Genomic DNA, 20,298 nt, shown 5'->3' with positions numbered 1-20,298 from the left:
TGCTCTAGTTAGTAGTGTGATATTACCAGAGAAAAAGCTACGTAAGATTAGGTTAACAACTCTTAATGCCTTTTTGGCTATGTAGTTGCAGTGGGCACTAGCACTTAGATCATTAGAGGTGAGTATTCCAAGGTCCTTTACAGAGCTTGGATCATCAACAAGATCTTGACTATTCAGCTTGTATTTTATTTTCAGATTTTTTTGCCAATATGTAAGACAGAGCATTTATTTGTTGAGATTTGAAGTTGCCATTTGTTTGACCATTCTGATACACAGTCAAGATCTTTTTGAAGGGTAGCAGTATTGTCTGTGGTATTGAACAGCTTTACATCATCAGCGAAAAGAACGCAGTTGCTCTTAATATGATCACAGAGGTCATTTATGTAGAGTATGAAGAGAGTTGGTCCTAGAACACTGCCTTGGGGGACACCACTATTGACAGGTACAGAATTTGATAGGACACTCCCAATTTTGACCATTTGTTGTCTGTTTGACAGGAATGCTTCTATCCAGTTATGCAGTTGTCCAGAGATACCATAGGATTTTATTTTTAGGTGTAGTTTGTCATGTACCACTGAATCAAAGGCTTTACAGAAGTCTATGTAGATTGCATCTATTGTTTTGCCCTGATCAAGTTGTGTAGTCCATATGTTTTTGCAGTGTAAGAGTTGCAGATTACAGGATAGTTTTTTTCTGAAACCAAATTGTTGATTGGAGAGTAGGTTGTTTGTCTCTAAGTGGAGGATGATGGATTGGTTAATAATTGATTCCATGACTTTACAGGTGACGCAGCATAAGGAGATTGGTCTGTAATTTTCAACTAGGCAAGGGTCTCCTTTTTGAAGATGGGGATGACTGTGGCTTGTGACCATAGGTTAGGCAAGGAACTGGTCCTGAAAGATTTTTCAAAGATTATGCTTAGAGGTTTGGCTATGGCAGTGGATAACTTTTTTAAGAAATAGGTCCAATAGATAGGGATAGTTTTAGATTGCGTAGTGCTTTTTCAACATTGTCTTCTGTAAAATCAATATGTATTAGATCACTGTAGTTATCTGTGGTTCGGCTAGGAAATGCTGGGCATGATCCATTGCTGTTTACAAATACTGAGCCAAAAAATGTGTTAAAGATGTTGGCTTTAATGGTGTCGTCGTTGCAGTCTTTACCATTAGGTCCTATCAGGGTGGGATGGACCTTGAATCTTTTAGTTTGTTGTTTACAAAATTGTAAAAAGCATTGGTGGAATTGGTGCTTAGAAGGTTTTCCTCTTGTTTAATGTGATAATTGGTGCATTCGGTCTTTATTTGGTGGCATAAATTTTTGTATCGGCTTTTGAAATTGGCAACGTGACCAGATTTGTTTTTCCGCCAGAGTGATCTCTTTTTGGATTGAAGTTTCCTTATTGTTATGGGCAATCTGTTTTTTTGTTTTGTTTTGGGAGTAGTTGTTGGTACATATAGTTTGATGACTCTTTTGACTTCAAGTAAAAATATGTTGTAATGGTCTTCAACAGTATTGCATCCAGTGAATAGAGATTGCCAATCAAGGGATGAGAGATCGTTGTTTATAAGATCATAGTTGCCTTTTTTGAAATTATAATTGGGGATCACATCATTGTGGTGGTTTTTTTGTGTGGACGTATGTTGAGACAAAAGTCAATCATATTGTGGTCACTGCTGGAAAAGGGTTCTTTAGTTTGTATTCCGTAAATTAAATTCAAACTATTGCAGAAGATGAGATCGAGGCAATTGTTTAGTCTAGTGTTGTTGGATACTAGTTGTTCCAGTCCCAGATTTGTAACAGCATTGTAAAAGGTTGCATGTATGGTTTCAGTTGTACATTCATTTAGGGTCCAGTCAATATGAGGCAGATTGAAATCACCAAGAAAGATAAAAGGGTATGGGCAGGATGCTGCCCATGTTAGTAGTGTATTTAGCTTGTTTACATGTTCGATGTCATAATCAGGTGCTCTGTAACATAGTAAGAATCAAATTGTGATATTTAAGGATAGGTCACAGATAATGGTCTCAGGAAGAGCAAGCTCCTGGGTAACTTGGATATTTTTTAGATGTAAGGACTTTTTGTAGAAGATAGCAACACCACCTCCTCTACAATTTCACGATCTGATCGGTAAACATGATAGTCTCTTACTGTGGTAATGGAGTCGGGGAGAGATGCATTGAGCCATGTTTCACAGACAAATATAATGTCGAATTTAGCCATATTTAGTAGGAGGAAAAATTCAGGTATTTTATTTACAAGGCTTCTTGCATTGAGTAGCTTGCATTTAAGGCCAGCAGTAGTTGGAATTGAGGTAGTTAGGGGCGTGCGTGCCTAGTCTTGGGTGATGGTGGATTGGTTGAGGTAGGGTTGTAGTTGAAGGTTAAAGCTGAGTTGCGGGATGTGTGACTTACTTTTGATACAGTCAGCATGGTAGTCAATGTACAGGTCCTTCTCTCCATTGTCGAGATGTTTTTTGAGTTCAGTGCAGAGTACACGGGAGTGGGCACGTTGCTGTATGGTTAGGTCAGGGCAACAACGGAGGTTCTTATGGTTGGTGTTGGTTTTGGCGAGTGAATTTATAGTGTAAATGAATTTGCGTTTGCTTGATTCATTTTTGCAAATGACCCTGCAGAAGCATGGGGTCACAGAGCCGTCACTGTTTTTGAGCTCTCGGCCAATGCGGGAAATATCAAGTATTTCATCAGGGGAGATGGTTGATGCTTGATAATCACTGATGATGTTTCAGACAGTTGTGATGTCATCATTATCATTGATGCCCTCTAGACCAAATAAGATGGCGTTTGGACGTTTCCGTTCACGCTCAACAGCCTCTCTGATGAGGATTGGGATATCAATATTTGTCTGGGTTATGTTTTTTTGTGGATTGGGTTGTGGATTGGGTTGTGGTTGTTGAGTAGAGATGTGGTTTGTAGCTATTGGATGTTCAGGTTTTTGCGTTGTGTCTTTTTTTTCGAGGTTGGATAATCTTTTTTTTAAGGCGTCCAGGGATGCTACTTTGGTGTCAAGGGATGTTAATCGTGTTTCAATGGTATCGACTCTTTCCAACAGATCCAGTTTGGGTCTGCATGAATTGCAGAGAAATGGAAACTCATTGGATGATTCTAGGTATTGAATCAATTGCTTGGGTAATCCCAAGCAGTCATGATGAGCGTATTTGTTACACAGAGAACATTTGATGGAGTTTTCATTATTCTTTAGAGTTTTGTAGCATTTAAGGCATGTGCAGGAGTCTTGTGGTTCATTGTTGGGGATTAAATTCTCTTTAGGTTGTGGTTTGGCATTGGATTTTTTTCTTGGCATGGTAGGTTTGTTAAGATAGTACGTTGATTGAATTAATTAATGGAACAATTTTGGGTAATCAATATAGCCAATATCACACCAATCAATCAATTGCAGTAATCTCTCTAGTCAGATAATTTCCTAAGCAACAATCAACCTAATCAATTAATTACACTAACTACTAATCAATTAATTACACTAATCATTAGTCACACTGTTCAATTAAATTCACTAAATCACTGATTTTACTAATCAATTAAATTACATGAATCTTGATCTTTTAAACTAGTCAGTAATCACACTATTTGCACTAAACACTCTAATCACAATAATCAATTAATACAATAAATCAATTAAACCATTAATAAAATATTTTATAGAAATTGATTATCTAATCATTGATGTAGGTGATGAGGTAGAAAAGTTGTAAGTTTTGAGGTAATGAATTAATGGGTGTTTGATTAAAGTAATGAGGTAGTATTGAGAGTCTTTAAGGAAAGGGTTGTTTGTTTTTCTAGCAGCTGTGATAGACTGGGTAAGAGGAATTTATTGCTCTGAATGCTTGATAATTATGTTCTAATGATATACTAAGCCAGTGGTCTCCAACCTTTATAGCTTGGTGGCCAAGTGAGGGGAGAGTGAGAAGAAATGGAGCTTCATGCACAGGTGCAAGAGCCTGCTCCCCATGCAATTGGAGCTATGCATGTGGGCTTGCCCACCATTTGTTGAAGACCCCAGTGCTAAGTCCAAAATCTGATGCATGACACATGTACCACCACTATCTTATCAAGCCAACCCCAATCACATAAAACCTATTAATCAAAGTCCCAAAGGTGATTTTTTTCAAGAAGCAACTGAACTTTCTGGTTTTTCTTTGAAGACATTTTGCTTCTTATCCAAGAAGCTTTTTTAGCTCTTCAGGTCCAGTTGCCTCTTGAAAAAAGTGCCTTTCAGACAACCATAATCTGGATGACTGAGAATCTCCATGTAGTTGTTGTTAGTTGCGAAGTCATGTCCGACCCATTGCAACCCCATTGACAATGTTCCTCCAGACCTTCCTGTCATCTACCATGTCCCAGAGTCCATTTAAGCTCAGAGAATATCCATAGAAATCTATTAATCAAATTAATACATATATCCAAAATTATGTGCTCCAACTTTGGTTTACAGTTTAAAAGTTGGAGCACATAATTTTGGATATAGGTATCTGTGCCTGTGGTGGGAGGTATGATAGTGGCACATGAAGATTTTTAACCAGATATTTTGGCTGAGTGAGTCATATAAATAACCAACAATAACTAATATATATATATTTACTTTGCTTATTTTTATACATGTGTGACATGTAATGCATTCCTGACATTGGCATTCATGAAAAAGCATTAAATATTGAAGTGAAAATATCTATATGGTCCATTTTCATGCATTTCTAGGAAGAGGAACAAGGGTTAAACTGACTCTAATATTGATTTCTAGTATGTTCCACCTTATCCTTGATTTGATTCATACCAGAGCCCTAAAATTGTGACAATTATATAAGCTAGATACTTCATATTAGTGAAAATATTTAATATTCCTTCCTCTTCCTATTTTCTCCACAACAATACCCCTGTTAGGTGAGCTGGACTGAGAGACAGTGATTGACACAAAGTCATGTAGCCAGTTTTCATGTCTGATGTAAGACTAGCATTCATGGTTTCTTGCTTTCTAGTCTGCAAGTAGACCAAATGTGTTCTTATTACTTTAACTCCCGTCTCAGAAATGAATGTGTGCATTTTTCTTATGATTTACTTGAAAGCTCATGCAATATTGAGATATAGGCTATTTGTTCAGCTTATATTAAAGCTTAATTATATTGGCCATGCAAGTGATTACACCAGAAGGTGAAATAGATTTGCCTATGGATGCATGAAACATTCAGGTCATGATAGGCCATGCCCACCTCACAGATCTTAGTGTGTTATGCTCCAACATAAGAGATCCTGTCTGTCACATATCACTGTGCTACAGAATGTCCTCATTTGTTTTCCTCAGCCAGGAAGAAACATATCTTTCACTCTATCTGAAAACGTATTGATAATTTCTCAATTCTGGAAGACTGGATTTATTTTTCATTTGTTAATGTGCTAAATTCTCCAACATAAAGATAAAAATGACCTTTGATACAACTAGTCAGAAAAGAACAAGGATTATTGTTCAATTAAACAACTCTTCTTTCTCTCTACAGCTTTTATTTTTATTCCAAGGGAGCTAATTCAAAGGCCATCATATACAAGGCAACAAACAAGGGCAGTAGCTTTTCTTCTTTTTCCTCACTTTTTTAATGTCTTTTTCTTAATTTTTTCCCATGAATTCATCCTCTCCAAAGTCCTTTTTTTTCTTAAGATTTCTGTACTTTGAAATTTTTTAAAAATCTGTGTTAGTGTACAAGCTGTAGTTTGACTGCAGTTACCGAAAACCAAATAATTGTTTTATTGCCCTGTGTATCATTAGCTCTAGCATTATTTAAAACATATAGCAATAGCACTTAGACTTATATTCCACTTTATAGTGCTTCATAGCCCTCTCAAAGCGGTTTACAGAGTCAGCATATTGCCCCCAACTATTTGGGTCCTCATTTTACCCACCTCAGAAGGATGGAAGGTTGAGTCAACCTTGAGCCTGATGAGAGTCTATCTACCAAATTGCAGGCAGCTGGCTGTAGAAGTAGTTTGCAGTACTGCACTCTAACCACTGCACCACCAAGACTCTTATAACTAATATAACTAATATTATATATTAATATTATAATGTATAACTAATAAACACTGTCCTTTGGGATTGTTTAGACTTACAGAACACATGTTTTAAAATATTTAATACATAAGGAATTGGTGCTATGGGAAACCTGAGTTTAAGTACATGAGAGTTTGAACATTTTAAATAATATTTCTTTAACTCCTATTGTACAGCTATTAGGATCTCTGTTTAAACATTCTACCTTGAACCAAGCTGAACTGATGCAAAATATATACATCTCCATTGCTTTTAATTAACCTCATAATTAGATGCATGAAGGAATAGGTATAATTAACATACAGTAAGCTGTTCTCCACACACTTGGAAATTTTGAAAATTTCCTGTTCCCCCTTTACTTTTTATACTTATAATACACTTTTTATATTAAAATAAAAAAAATCAAAATGAATATATATAAATTGAAACAGAAAACTTATTTTTTGTCTTTTCTTGGGTGGGTGGGAAAATACCATACAATGCTGTCTTCAAATCAACACTTATTTCTACAACCAGATGCTTTTCCATGGAAAAACTGATTATATCTCCTCACTCTGACTTTCAGGCTCTGCCTTCCAACCAGCTCATGGTTTGTTTGTTTTTTAATTTTGTCAGGCGATTATAGGATAACAGGTATAAGTATAAACTATGAGTACAAGAAATGGATACATATAAGGAAAAAAAAGAAACAATGGGACAGGGACGGTAGGCACGTTAGTGCTTTTATGCATGCCCCCTATAGACCTCTTAGGAAAGGGGTGAGGTCAATAGTAGACAGTCTAAGGTTAAAGTTTTTGGGGTTTGGGGAAAAAACCACAGAGTCAGGTAGAGTATTCCAGACATTGATCACTCTGTTGCTGAAGTAGTATTTCCTGCAATCAAGTTTGGTGTGGTTAACCTTGAGTTTGTATCTATTGTGTGCTCTTGTATTGTTATGGTTGAAGTATTCATTTGCAGGTAGGACCTTGCAGTGTATGATTTTATATACTATATTTAGATTGGACCTGAGGTGGTGTAGTTCTAGGTTTTCTAGGTCTAGAATTTCAAGTCTGGTGGCATAAGGTATTGTACAACGAGTAGAGGAGTGAAGAACTCTTCTTGTGAAATATTTCTGAACTTTCTCAACTGTATTAATATCAGACATGTAATGCGGGTTCCAGACTGATGAGCTGTATTCAAGTATTGACCTAGCAAATGTTTTGTATGCTGTAGTTAGTAGTGTGATATTACCAGAGAAAAAGCTACATAGGATTAGGTTAACAACTCTTAATGCCTTTTTGGCTATGTAGTTAAGGGGGGGTCTAGCATTTAGATCATTAGAGACGAGTACTCCAAGGTCCTTGACAGAGTTTGGATCATCAACAAGGTCTTGACTATTCAGCTTGTATTTTATTTTCTGATTTTTTTTGCCAATATGTAATACAGAGGATTTATTTGTTGAGATTTGAAGTTGCCATTTGTTTGACCATTCTGATACATAGTTATGGTTATTTGTTTTCTTATTGGAGGCATTTTCCTGGTCTTACTAGCTAGTTTTTATTCAGCCCACAAATACTATTTTGCTGGCATGCTTCTCTCCCAGGTTTTTGCTATCATAAAAAAATCTGATGATTTGATGGGTTACCATACTCCAGAAGGCTTACTGAAATACCCTAGTCACAAGGTTCATTCTGCAGTAGTGAAAACAGTCTAACACTTCTGTGCAGATGGCTTTTGAGGTTTCCTGATGCATATAATAGTTTCAAAAATCAATCTTTCTTTGTTACTATTCCCATAGCAACATATCAGGAAAATGATTTGCAAATTACTACAGAAGTACATTTGGACAATACATAAAGTTTCTGTGTGTGGGATGCTACAAATTTGTTTTCTTTTGACCTTTTTTAGTTCATGAAATACTGGTAGTTTGGGGAAGTTTAGACTAATCAGGTTGAAATACAAAAGGTGAGCACCGATTTTCAATGCTCTCTGCTTTTCCTAGCTTCATTTGAGCAATGATTACCTGAAGACATTCTCTGCAAGCTTCAGGCTTGTAAGAATGCTGTATTGATAGCAGCAGCTGAAAGTGATTGAGACTGTGGATAGGGAAGACAATGTGTAGAAACAATAGGTTAATTGTAATAATTTTGGGGGAAAGATTAGTCAAAGAAAAGACTGATGATGATGTGCAGATCTGTTTATGGTGACCCCTTTCTAGCCCTAAGATAATTTTAGCACAATGCTCATTTGAGAGTATATTTCTGTGATCTTCAAAAGTATTTTTTGAATCAAAATAATTTATTAATGGATTTTTTTTTAAAAAAAAGCATATACATTCAACTACAGTCTAGAGCAGTGGTTCCCAGCCTTTTTTTCACCCCGCACCCCTAAAGAAATTTCACTTGAACCTCGCACCCCCTGAAATAAATAATAAATAAAATTGCCAACATATAGCCAATATCCTATTATTTTCCTGGACTTTTCTCGCACCCCCTGGAATATCGTCTTGCACCCCCAGGGGGTGCGAGCAGCCCAGGTTGGGAACCCCTGGTCTAGAGGATGATATTGCACAGATACTACACTTTTAACTATTTTTATATATGATGAAACATACTTCCCAAATACCTTAAGACTTAATAAATATGATAGATGAAATCAGGGTGTATAAGTGCACCTCAAACAAGATATATAGTAAAACCTTATTTGTGTTATTTTGAAGTTCCACTGTTATTAATAAGAATAAAATTTATACATTTAAAGGACACTGTTAAATCTGTTCAAGAATGCATGTAAGGAATGTTTAAAAACCTTTGCTAATATTTTCTACTTGTAAATATTTGCCATGACACAAGAAAAATACCATTAGAATATTTACAGAAAGCTTGACAAACTGAATCATTTGCCCTTCTCTTTAAATTTCAAATCTTTAATACAAAATTAAAACATGGTAAGATACATAGATATTAACTGAAAGGTTAATTTCTGATTTCTTGGCCTTTGATTTATCAGAGATGTCAACAAAACAGGAGCTTTATTTGATTTAAAAGACTATCAGGATTCCCCACCCACCTTCTAACATAGCTCAGAAACAGAATTTAAGAAGAATGCAATGAAATGACACAAGAATATCCTTTGTGGAATGCAGATACAGTTCTATCATTTCTATTGATAAATGATGAGAAATACTGTAGATCAGATAACTGATGCTCAGAATGACATCTACATTAATACAATATTACTGGCCACCCAACACTAAGATAATATAAATATTATGAATAATTTCACAACCATGACAAAATTTGGCTTGTTTGATCATGATTTGCTGAATAAGCTACCTTTGGTGGGTCAGTGGCTAAGATCAGAAAGGTTGGCAGTTTAAATCCCTAGCACCATGTAACAGAGTGAGCTCCTGTTACTTGTCCCAGTTTTTCCCAACCTAGGAAGTAAGTAGAAAAATAGGGACCACTTTGGTGGGAAGGTAACAGCATTCTCTGCACCTTCGGCATTTAGTCATGCCGGCCACATGACCACAGAGAAGTCTTTGGATACTGGCACTGGAAGCACTGGCACTTCGGCTTTGTAATGGGGATGTGCACTGCCCCCTAGAACCGGAAACATAGCACATATGTGTTACTTTTACTTTTACCTATCTGTTTACATACACACACATATGTAATATGTGTGGCTTACATTATAATGTTATAGTTATATAAAGTTACATAGTTAGATAATGTTATACATAAGCCATTATAATGGCTGGATTCAAATTTTATTTATTTATTAAATTTATATGCCATCCTTTTCACTATCTAAAGTGACTATGGGTAGTTACATACATTGCACCAAGATCAGAGATGATATTATGATTCAGTGAAATGTGAGAATCCACGGTCTGACCAGGAGGTTCTTTTTTTATAAGCTTTCCTTTTGACAAAATTGCCATTTAAGAGGGGAAAAAAACCCTATAGTTTTTTGCTTATGCAACTGCCCCAGACACAAAAATGCTTACCCTTCTTACCCCTATGTAAACAAAAATGCTTACCAGTGCCAGTGTCCAAAGACTTCTCTGTGGTCATGTGGCCGGCATGACTAAACATCGAAGGTGCACAGATGTAAACAAAAATGTAGACAACATTGCAAAAAATTATTTTATAGGCATAGGTCATCCAGCTGCTTTTTTATTTTTCTGTCACTTACCACATTTTAAAGGGACATGTATGGTATTCAAGTTCATTCCATTTTCTTGCCAGATATTCCAAATATTCTATTTTAGAGCTATGTAGAGCCAAGTTTCTTAAAATGTCACTTTCCTTTAGTTCCAAACAGACCAAATATTATATAAACAAGATTCTGAACCAACACTGTTTTGTTGTTCTTGAAAATGATTCTAAAAGCATAAGAATTATAATTATAAATGATATGATTCTAAAGGTATAAGAATTAGAATCAGAGAGGAAAACAAGGCTCCATTAGCAGAATTTTGAACTGTTTGTTTGGACGTGCATTATATAAGCATTATTACTTGGAACAAATGATGAACAGGGGTATGAAAGTGCAATCCTATATTGTGTACTACTGTTATTCTATGTCCATAGTGCTCTATGGTGATTGCATTGTTGCTATTTCTGTTGCATTTTTCTTTTTGGAAGAGAAGATCTTCCTGTGGGTTTTATTATCCAGGGTGTGAAAAATAATTAGTTAGGCCTAAACATTTGGAAGGAACACCATTTCTTACCAATTTAATCCTTCCATTCTCCAATCAATTATCATCACTAACTTTACTAGCTTGCAATGATATATTGATTTTTTTTTTACAGAAAGGATAATTGTTTCATTCTATACATGTTTTGAAAAAGAGTTTTTCACATAGTGTATCACCAAGTTGAATCTGTTACAGGAGGAATATTTGGTAGTTCTTGTTACCTTTTTCTGTTATGGTTTCAAAGAATTCATTTTCCTCTTTATGCTGTTTCAAACATACCTGTCCATTTTATTTCATTATAACCTAACAGTTGCAATTCAATGTCTACTTCATAGGGACAGGACCATACCCTCAATCTTTATCATGGTTTCTGATATTTTCTGCCACTGCTTTTACATAGTAATACTATAAGTCAGCCCCCCCCCCCAACCTCCAGTCTGTGGACCAGCACCAGTTGATGGAATGCCAGAAACTGGTCCATGTAAACAAACAAAGCCCCATCCACAGGATGCAGGCAGCATACAAAACCACCACCCCCCTTTCCACAGGACTAGTCCTGGTGCCCAAAGGGTTGGGGCCGCTGCTATAAGCAATATACAAAGACTACAATAGTTATTTCTCATTACTATTTTTCTTTTTGCTTTTAGCTGTGCTCTTTAAAAAGTAAGACTTGCAAAGTATAATTTCATCGTTTCCTGCATGGCGTTTGGGTGATGAGAGTGATATCCTCCTACATTAAGTAACTGAAAAAATGATAAAACAGTGCACTCCTGGGGTTACTTTAAGTAAAAGGAAAAGTAGAAATCTTATGGAAAATAAAAATTAATTTTTAATATCAGTTTGATATAACAAAATGAAAGTTATAAACTTAATATTTACCTTTTATAATTCAGTAGTTCTTTTAAAAAATACATTGTTTCTTTGAATTTCCATTATTTTGTAATTTATTCATATATATATGTCCATTAAGACATTTTAACAGAAAGAAAATGACTGGCCTTTGAGTTACTAGACCAAATGGTTGGTGGACACAGCAGCTGGGGAATTGAACAATTAGAGTTAAGCCAGTTTAAACAGTAAGTGTAGACATTCTCTAAGAATCTGAAAGGGAATACTTTATCCTTTTTATGGCCAGCCTATGGTCTGGCACATGTTAATAGGAAAGGCAGAATATTAGAAACCAAACAGTAGCTTCTAATACTTCACTTAACCACAAATGACTTTGAGAGATACACTTTGGAAAACTCTCATCTGGATTTGTAATTAACTCCATCTCTTCTAAATCCTGACTGATACTCTCTAACTAATGCAAATGCTGGAGTCAGTAATAGGAATGGGAGCCAAACATTTCCATATAACTGGGAAAGGGCGGCTATAGTTCTCAAATTCATAAAAGAAAAATAAATGGATCCAGGAAACTACAGAACTATCAGTATCTGGAAAGATTCTGGAAAAATTAATCAAGCAATGATTCTGTGAACAAAGTCATAACCAAAAGCCAACATGGGTTTCTCATGCCAGACAAATCTCATCTCATTCTTTGAAAAAAATGACAAAATTAGTGGGTCAGAGAAATGCTGTGCATATGATTTACTTGGGGAGAGAGGGGGGGGAGAGAGAGAAGAGAGAGAGAAAGAGAGAGATTGAGAGAGAGAGAGAGAGAGAGAGAGAGAGAGAGAGAGAGAGAGAGAGAGAGAGATCTTGGAGTCCCTTAAATATGAGTTACTCAGCATGGATTAAAAAGAGGAGGTGATTATATATGATAACAAGTTGATAAGAAAGAACACTAGCACAAAGACCTATATACTGCTTCATATTGCCTTATAATCTTCTCTAAGCGGTTTACAGAATCAGCATATTGCTCCCAAAAATCTGGCTTCTGATCTTCAAAGAATGGAAGGTAAAGTCAACCTTGAGTTGGTCAGGATCGAACAGCTGACAATGACCAGTGAGTTAGCCTGCAATGCTGTGTTCTAGCCACTGCACCATGACACATCCGATATTCCAAAGAACTATTCCAATGAGTTGTAAAAAGGGTAGTAGTGCACTTGTTTATGTAGAAGTGTATAAAAAGTGAATGAACTCTTTGTCTGAAACACATTCCCATTTGGGAAGCACTATAAGCTTGAGTTCAATACCATGTTAAATTAAAATGTAATTTACTTGCATTTTGATTAGCATGTTAGGTTAATCCAAATTACCATGGTTTATCCACAGAATTATAGTTAACTGCTTAGTCATATGGATGAATTCAGTCATTGAGAAGAGGGATTTGAATATAATCAAACATACAAAACTTTTACTTCAATTTCCACTTAGGTTATAGTTTCAGACCTAATCACTAGACATAGAATCTGATTTCAGGAACTAAACGTAATATTTTCCAAGACATATACAACATTGTCCCATCCTTTTATTTTCCCTCTCATCTCACATAGACTACACAGACTAAGATGGTTTTCCATGCCAAACCACATTGTTTTTCTCCTAAGTTACTTAATTGTGCTGTCTTTCCTTTGGATTCTCTATCTTAGCAAATTAGTTCTGTTGCTTCAGACATATCTTGTCATTTCAGAAACATGCATAAAATACTTGCTATGGATCCTCACAAGCAAATACTTTGATCAAGACACAGGAGATTATGTGCTATTCTTTCTAGAATGAAGTCTGAAGGCTGTGTTCTATTGATTGCTATGATAACCTTGTTAGCATATCTTATAACATCAGGCTATGCTGAACAATGTGATGGAGTTTATTCTTCCTTTGTTTATAGTAGGACAGAAAGCAGTGTAAATGGTGCTGCAGATAAATATGAAACTTCATTTGGCTATGAGTGCCCAAAAAGCAACAAAGCAAAACTTGGATCGAAGATAAAAATCTTTAAAACATGTGAATATTCATTAGGATTATATTGGTGCCATTTATCAGTAGGTCAAAGTGATTTATTATATTTATTATTATTCTCATTATGAAGATTATTTCTCCTGAACATTTTACTCTAGCTAGCATTGCTGATTAACTATTTCTAGCACTGCTGATATAGTTATCAATGCTGAATGACCTGGTCCCAGTACTTTTACAAGTTCATTACTTTCAGAAAATAAATCCTCCTTTAATTCTGCATAGATAAATTTGTGCCCTCTTAACCCCCAGTGCAAATTGTTGAACTTGGAGAAAACTTTTGAACTTTAGAGAAGTAGGAGAAGAACTCTGAGAACACAAAGGAAGCCAAGAAAACAAACCAACAAATCATAAACCAAATTTATCAAGAGTTCTCATTTGAGACAGAAATTACCAGGCTCCAATTCTTCTTACTTTGGACATATTATGCAAAGACCTAACTCTCTGAAGAAAGCTTTAGTATTGGAAAAGATGTAAGGAAAGAAAAGAGTATGAGCAACAGTAAGTGTTGCTAGTGACACAAATAGGTGGATGGTCTCAGTTATAGTGGCAATGGATACACCATTGGAAGATCTGAAATACTTTGTTAGAATCCGATCATCATAGAAAACTCTCTCTATATATTTGGTTCCTAATAGTCAACACTACTGGATGGTGTATATAGTATCTCATAGAAGCACGAAGTCTACCTTTAGAAGATGCACAACAGGATTTCAAGCATCTTAAGAAAAGTAAGATAATAAGATGGACCAGGGGAGACATGATAGCAGTCTTCCAATATTTGAGGGGCTGCCACAGAGAGGAAGCGGCCAATCTATTTCCTAAAGCGCCTGTAGGCCAGACAAGGAATAATGGATGGAACCTGAATGAGGAAAGATTTAACCTGGAAATAAGGAGAAACTTTCTGGCAGTGAGAACGATCAACCAATGGAACAGCTTGCCCTCAGAAGTTAGGGAATGCCATCATTTGAGACGAAGAAGAAGAAGAAGAAGAAGAAGAAGAAGAAGAAGAAGAAGAAGAAGAAGAAGAAGAAGAAGAAGAAGAAGAAGAAGAAGAAGAGGAGGAGGAGGAGGAGGAGGAGGAGGAGGAGGAGGAGGAGGAGGAGGAGGAGGAGGAGGAGGAGGAGGAGGAGGAGGAGGAGGAGGAGGAGGAGGAGGAGGATCATATTAAATCTTTTCCTACTTTTCCCCAATCTTCCACTTCTAAGAAGTCATTTCTTGCTTCAGCACTTGGAGGCAAGGAGCAGAAACAAAACAAAACTCCACCCATAAGCACACCAACGCACAATGCTGTGAACTAAAAGAGTTATGTAATCCATTAAAAAGTGAAGTACATTCAAGCTAAAAAGAGCATTGAAAAATTTACCATTTCAGAAATATAACTGTCAAAACATTTCATTGTTCTACTTCTAATGATGGAATAGAAAGACTATGAATATTATTTAAGCTGCAGAAAATTGAAAGGGGTATTTTCTCTACATAAGCTTTTGTATTCTTTTAAAAGTATCTTTCCTTAGTCATTTTAGTAGAATACCACAAATGGTATTGAATATTTTTGCTCTAATCAAAAGTTCTGTGAGCCAGTGTGGCGCAATGGTTACAGTATTGAACTAGGACTGAGAAGATTGAGGTTCAACCCAAACCTTAACCCTTGGATAGAAAGATAAGTGGATGATTTTAGACCAATCACTCAATTTCAAGTCTACCTACTTTACCTGGTTGCTGTTGTGAAAATAAGTCAAGGGAAGTCCCATGTAAACTGCTTTGGATGGAAAATAAGGTATGAGTAACAAAAAGATAACTAAGTAAGTATTGCAAGAACCTCTACAGAAACAATTATAAATGTTTGTGTATATGTGAAATTCATATAAACTATATTAGTTTATTTATTACTTATTTTTATATGCCTCCATTATAGGAAAGGATCAGAAAACTGGCCAGTGATCCTTGGAAGTTTTCCAAGCAAATGTCTTTGATTTTTGCCTTCAAGTCATTTGGGGTGATTACAAATCATACAGATGTCATATTGTGTTTACAAAAGAATGATTTTTTATTCATGGTTCTTTAAGTCTAGTAGTGGAATCAATTATTATAAGATAACAAATAGGACAGACCTAGCTTTGGGCAACAAAGACATAGATTGAAAATTGTTTTTATCTTTTTTAGACCCACTAGAACTGCTAAGGGATTTGAGGCAAATCTGGAAACTTGAATGAAGGCCACATCATTCAGCACTGTGGCATACTATATATTTCTTATAAAACATGACTATAATATGGAGAAATAATTATATGTTATGCTACCTACATCAATGGTTAAGGATAAATAAAAAATTCATATTCTTTTGAAATTAATGTCTGGGTGAAATTTTCATCACCGCTGTAACATACTTGCTTTGTTGTAATTTGCTGACCAATGCACTTTTAAATAGGCTTTCTTAATCATATTCTTAATAGCTGCTAGTGACGCACAACATTGCATATAAATGAATAAGGATTGCGACCTATCTGTGTAATGTAAAATTGCAGTGTATCATCAGTTAGATTTTTTCCATATTGATATAATGCTGGTCCATTAACACATTCTAAAATCCAAAGGGATGAATAGAAGTACTTTACTAATTAATTAGATATTTTTAAAAATGCACAATTTTATATATTTTGTGGGAAATATGTGAAATCTTTTCCTTGATTAGGCTATAGAGTTTCATAGAGTTGTTCAGATATATTTTTTGTTCAATCAAAGAAATCTGAAAGGTTATTCAGACTTCTTGATTTTATATAATTTTCCAGTATCTTGCAATAGAACTATTTTATCTTGTAGAAAAATTATATATAACTTTTAAAAGCATGGGCAGGCAGCCATATTTCCTCAAAAATGCTACTTTGGAAGGGAAAAATGGTAGGTCTTCCATGTGAATTATAAAAGCATCATGTTCTTCATTTTGCTTAGAACAGCACAATGTCCTTGGCACTGAATACTGAAGTTATATTCTCTGGATTGCTGTGGGAAATGTTAGCATGTTGTCAGTTACAAGTTATTCCCAATGGAAAAATTATTAAACTTAACAAAATAGGTTTTTTGAAAATTGTATAACATGAAACAAAGACAAGCTGACCAGAACAGTTCAGGACAATGATCAGTTAGTGTTCAAATTATAATACCTATGATTACAGATATAATTGCTTTTAATCTATATAGTAGAAAGTTGTTTAAAATCATGACTGTTAATTAAAAGAGAAAAAGCTCCAAACATTCTGAACTGATTTGTTATTAAATGCTTCATGTGTTTCTTCCCAGTTTCTTCCCAGTGGAATTGCCAGGTAAAGGAGAAGGATTGGTCAATTTTCCTAGCTTCATTTCTCCTCCTGTTAGTGCTATCTGCCAGTGGAAAAACAATTTTGAATCATTCTTCCTAATGGGATGTGGCAAAGTGAATGAATTTCAATGGATATTTATAAGAGCAGGTTTAACTACTCCTGAAGTTACTAATAGGAAACAACACCAAGGGAACTGGAGGAAGTGTTTCTCATGTTCCTTGGAACTCTTCCTCTGTACCTTTATTTATGAATGTAATTTCTAAACATGGATGTAGTGGTCTTCTGAAAAAGTGCTAACCTTGTCTTCAAAAATAGCTGTTTGATGGGTAAAGGTCATGAAAGGGAATGGGATGCAGTAGGAGGAAACAATCAAGTCCATTCATGAATAGTATTTCAAAGGAATGACAATGTTGGAAGAAAGTGTCCAAACAGTCAAGTTCTGGACTCATGGCCAGCAGCACTGAAAGCAGCCAATAAATGGCCATGGAGAACAAAGCTTAAACTTGTGATAATCACAATGGGCTCCACCTACCAAGGCCAACATAGATATCTATTGTATAGTTGTAAGAATTGGTGTGGGAACAGGGGTGAGATGCCACCAGTTCTGCCCAGTTCTAAAGAACTGGTAGCTCTGAAGAGCAGCAGACACAGAACCAGTTCTGTCTGCTGCTGTTTGGCCCACCCACCCACCCAGGCTGTTACCTGTCCTTTATTTCCTGCTTTTTCAAGCTCAGCTGCTTTGCACGGCACAACTGAGGTTGAAAAAGCAGGAAAAAAGAGGCTTTTCAAACACTGAGCACCCACATGCAGCGCTTTTCAGCTGTTCGGCGGCACAGCTTATGTTTTTTTTTTTTACACGCGTGCGCAGCAAAACATAGTCACTGAACCGGTAGTAACACTGGTTGGATCCCACCCCTGTGTGGGAAGTATTAAATGATCAGGTTAGTTGTAGTCTCAGGCATATGTTCTCAGGAATAATAAAATGCAACAGAATTAGCAGCACACACTGGACAAAAATTTACTCTCTGTCCTGGTTTAAATCATGTGCAGCATAGGAATATCAGTATCTCCAAACAGCACTAAATTTATGGTTGTAAGGGGCCTCATACGGATGGACAAGCACTGTAGAAAATAACAAGAATTACATGGACAGATCACTCTGCAGTGGTCAGATAATTTTTCATGCAGTTGAAGCCAAAAGGAGCCAAAAGCGCAATCTGAGAATGAAGGGGAAATAGCAGGTACATGCAACCTCAGGTAGCCAGTAGGAGCTTGGTATGTCCCAACTTCTAATAGTGTCAGTATCCAAATGATTAGTGAAATGTGCAAGATTGTATTCCAGTAAAACTACATCAGGAGAAGCTGGAAAACACTATTTTTAGTTTTAGGTATGGACTGATAATGAAATGAAGGCATTATCAACATGCTGGACAAAAGACTTTAAATTGTAAAGTTGTAAGTTATGGAAATAAACTCTCAACATAATGAATTTAAATCACAAAATAATGCCATTAATCTAATAAAAAAGAGTTCACACAGGATAATTAGATTCAAGGGGCTAAGTAAACACATAGTCAAGGCAAAGCAAAAGATCAAGAATTCCAGAATTCTAGAAGACAAATACAGGATAAGATGGTAATAATGGCTTGATAGCCAAGATAGACAAAGAACAATTGAATAATTCCAGGAGCCAACCATAACATGAGGAACGAGGCACATGAAAATGGTTACAATGGAAATTGTTTCAACACTTAATGCAATTTGGATAAAGCCTTAAATACATAAGTTTCTACCTGAACACAGCCGGTGTCTATCAGTTCTACTTACAGGGCTTGACATTCCCATGCTAATTACAAACAGCACTATTTATTCTCTAAACCATTCCCTGACCAAATGCACCATGCTCTACTTTTTGTTATTCTAAAAAGCATTAGGAAGCTTGTATCAAGTATCAGAACCTATGACTCTAGAGCTGAATTCTCTCTATCAACACTGGACCTAGACTAACAATATAGAAACTCTGTTCACTCTCATCACACAATGATGGGGTCATGGCTTGAGTGCATGACAAGCTAGACAAAAAGTATTAGTTGAGGATTCCATGATTTGGGAGTGGGAAGGAAACATCCTGATCAAATCTTCTCCAGAAAAAGTCATGCAAAAGTATTATACTGACCAGCCAGTTAAAACTGCACTCATACTTCAACTGTTTTAGATCAGACTGCCTAAAGTAGTCCTGTATATCCTTAAATCCATGGGAATAAGGCTGTTGGAACTGTAAGAGTGGATCACTTATCATATAAATTATCTAATTGATGAGGAACCTCAAGACAGCATCCTAATCAGTTGTTTTCCAGATTTGAAAAATATTTCATGGTTTAAAATTGTGCACATGTAGTCACAGCCAAATAACCAGTTGGTAAAATTCTTGGGTTGTACAGTCAATAAAGCTATCAGTGTCAGGAAAAAGGACGTTTTCATTAAAATGATTGCAATCCTGTATTTCTGGGTTGACTTTATTTTATTACTATTGATCACAGTTCTGTTGAAATTAATTTAACTTTTGTATTTGTTGAATTGCTCCATGATAAGTTGTGCCAAGGTGAGCTACCCATGGCGAGTTGTCCCATTCTGGTTCACAAAGTTAACTAAATGAATTAAATCTTGAAGACTTTTTTTACATAACTGCTGAGTATTCCTTGTGAATGGATGCATGAAATATTCCAGCATTTTCCATTCTCATAATCCAATTTTTTATTAAGTCTGATTCCCGTGTAAGCAGTAAGCAGAAAAATAGGTTGAAGATAAAGAAGTGTGGAGTTGTTTAGATATCAAGTGCCAAATAGGTCAGGGCTCACAGCAGGATAGACATTCCATCAGCAACAGTCAAATCACTGCTAAGAAGCTTAATTAGCACTGAATAGTCAGCAGTGCCTTGATCCCAAATGTGTATGAAATCTGATTTGCTACTTCTAAATCCAACTCTTGTCTTGTGAGAGAAAGCACACAGCAGCTACTAGGAAGACAAGGAATGCTGTTACCATAACAGCATTGTTGCCACAGTCATTTCCCTAGCTGTGAAACTCAGCAATAGCACAGAAAAAGGACATGGACATACAAGATACAATATGTGATAAATTATTCAATTGCCATAGATCAAAGAGCACTAGCGTAGAATTAAGAACTATAATATTGGTATATTCAAAATGAAGTTTTAATGTTTTTCTCCCTTGAAACTGTACCTTTAATGTAACTGTGGGCTTGATTATGTACTTGACAATTTGAAGGATATCAACATAATGCAGAAAGATGTATAAATTT

The sequence above is a fragment of the Pseudonaja textilis genome, chromosome 3 (assembly GCF_049901715.1).
Source record: "Pseudonaja textilis isolate UNSWEBS1 chromosome 3, rPseTex1.2, whole genome shotgun sequence".
In the NCBI taxonomy this organism is placed as follows: Eukaryota; Metazoa; Chordata; class Lepidosauria; order Squamata; family Elapidae; genus Pseudonaja; species Pseudonaja textilis.
The sequence above is the reverse complement of the archived record's forward strand: the minus strand, read 5'-3'. Positions refer to the sequence as shown.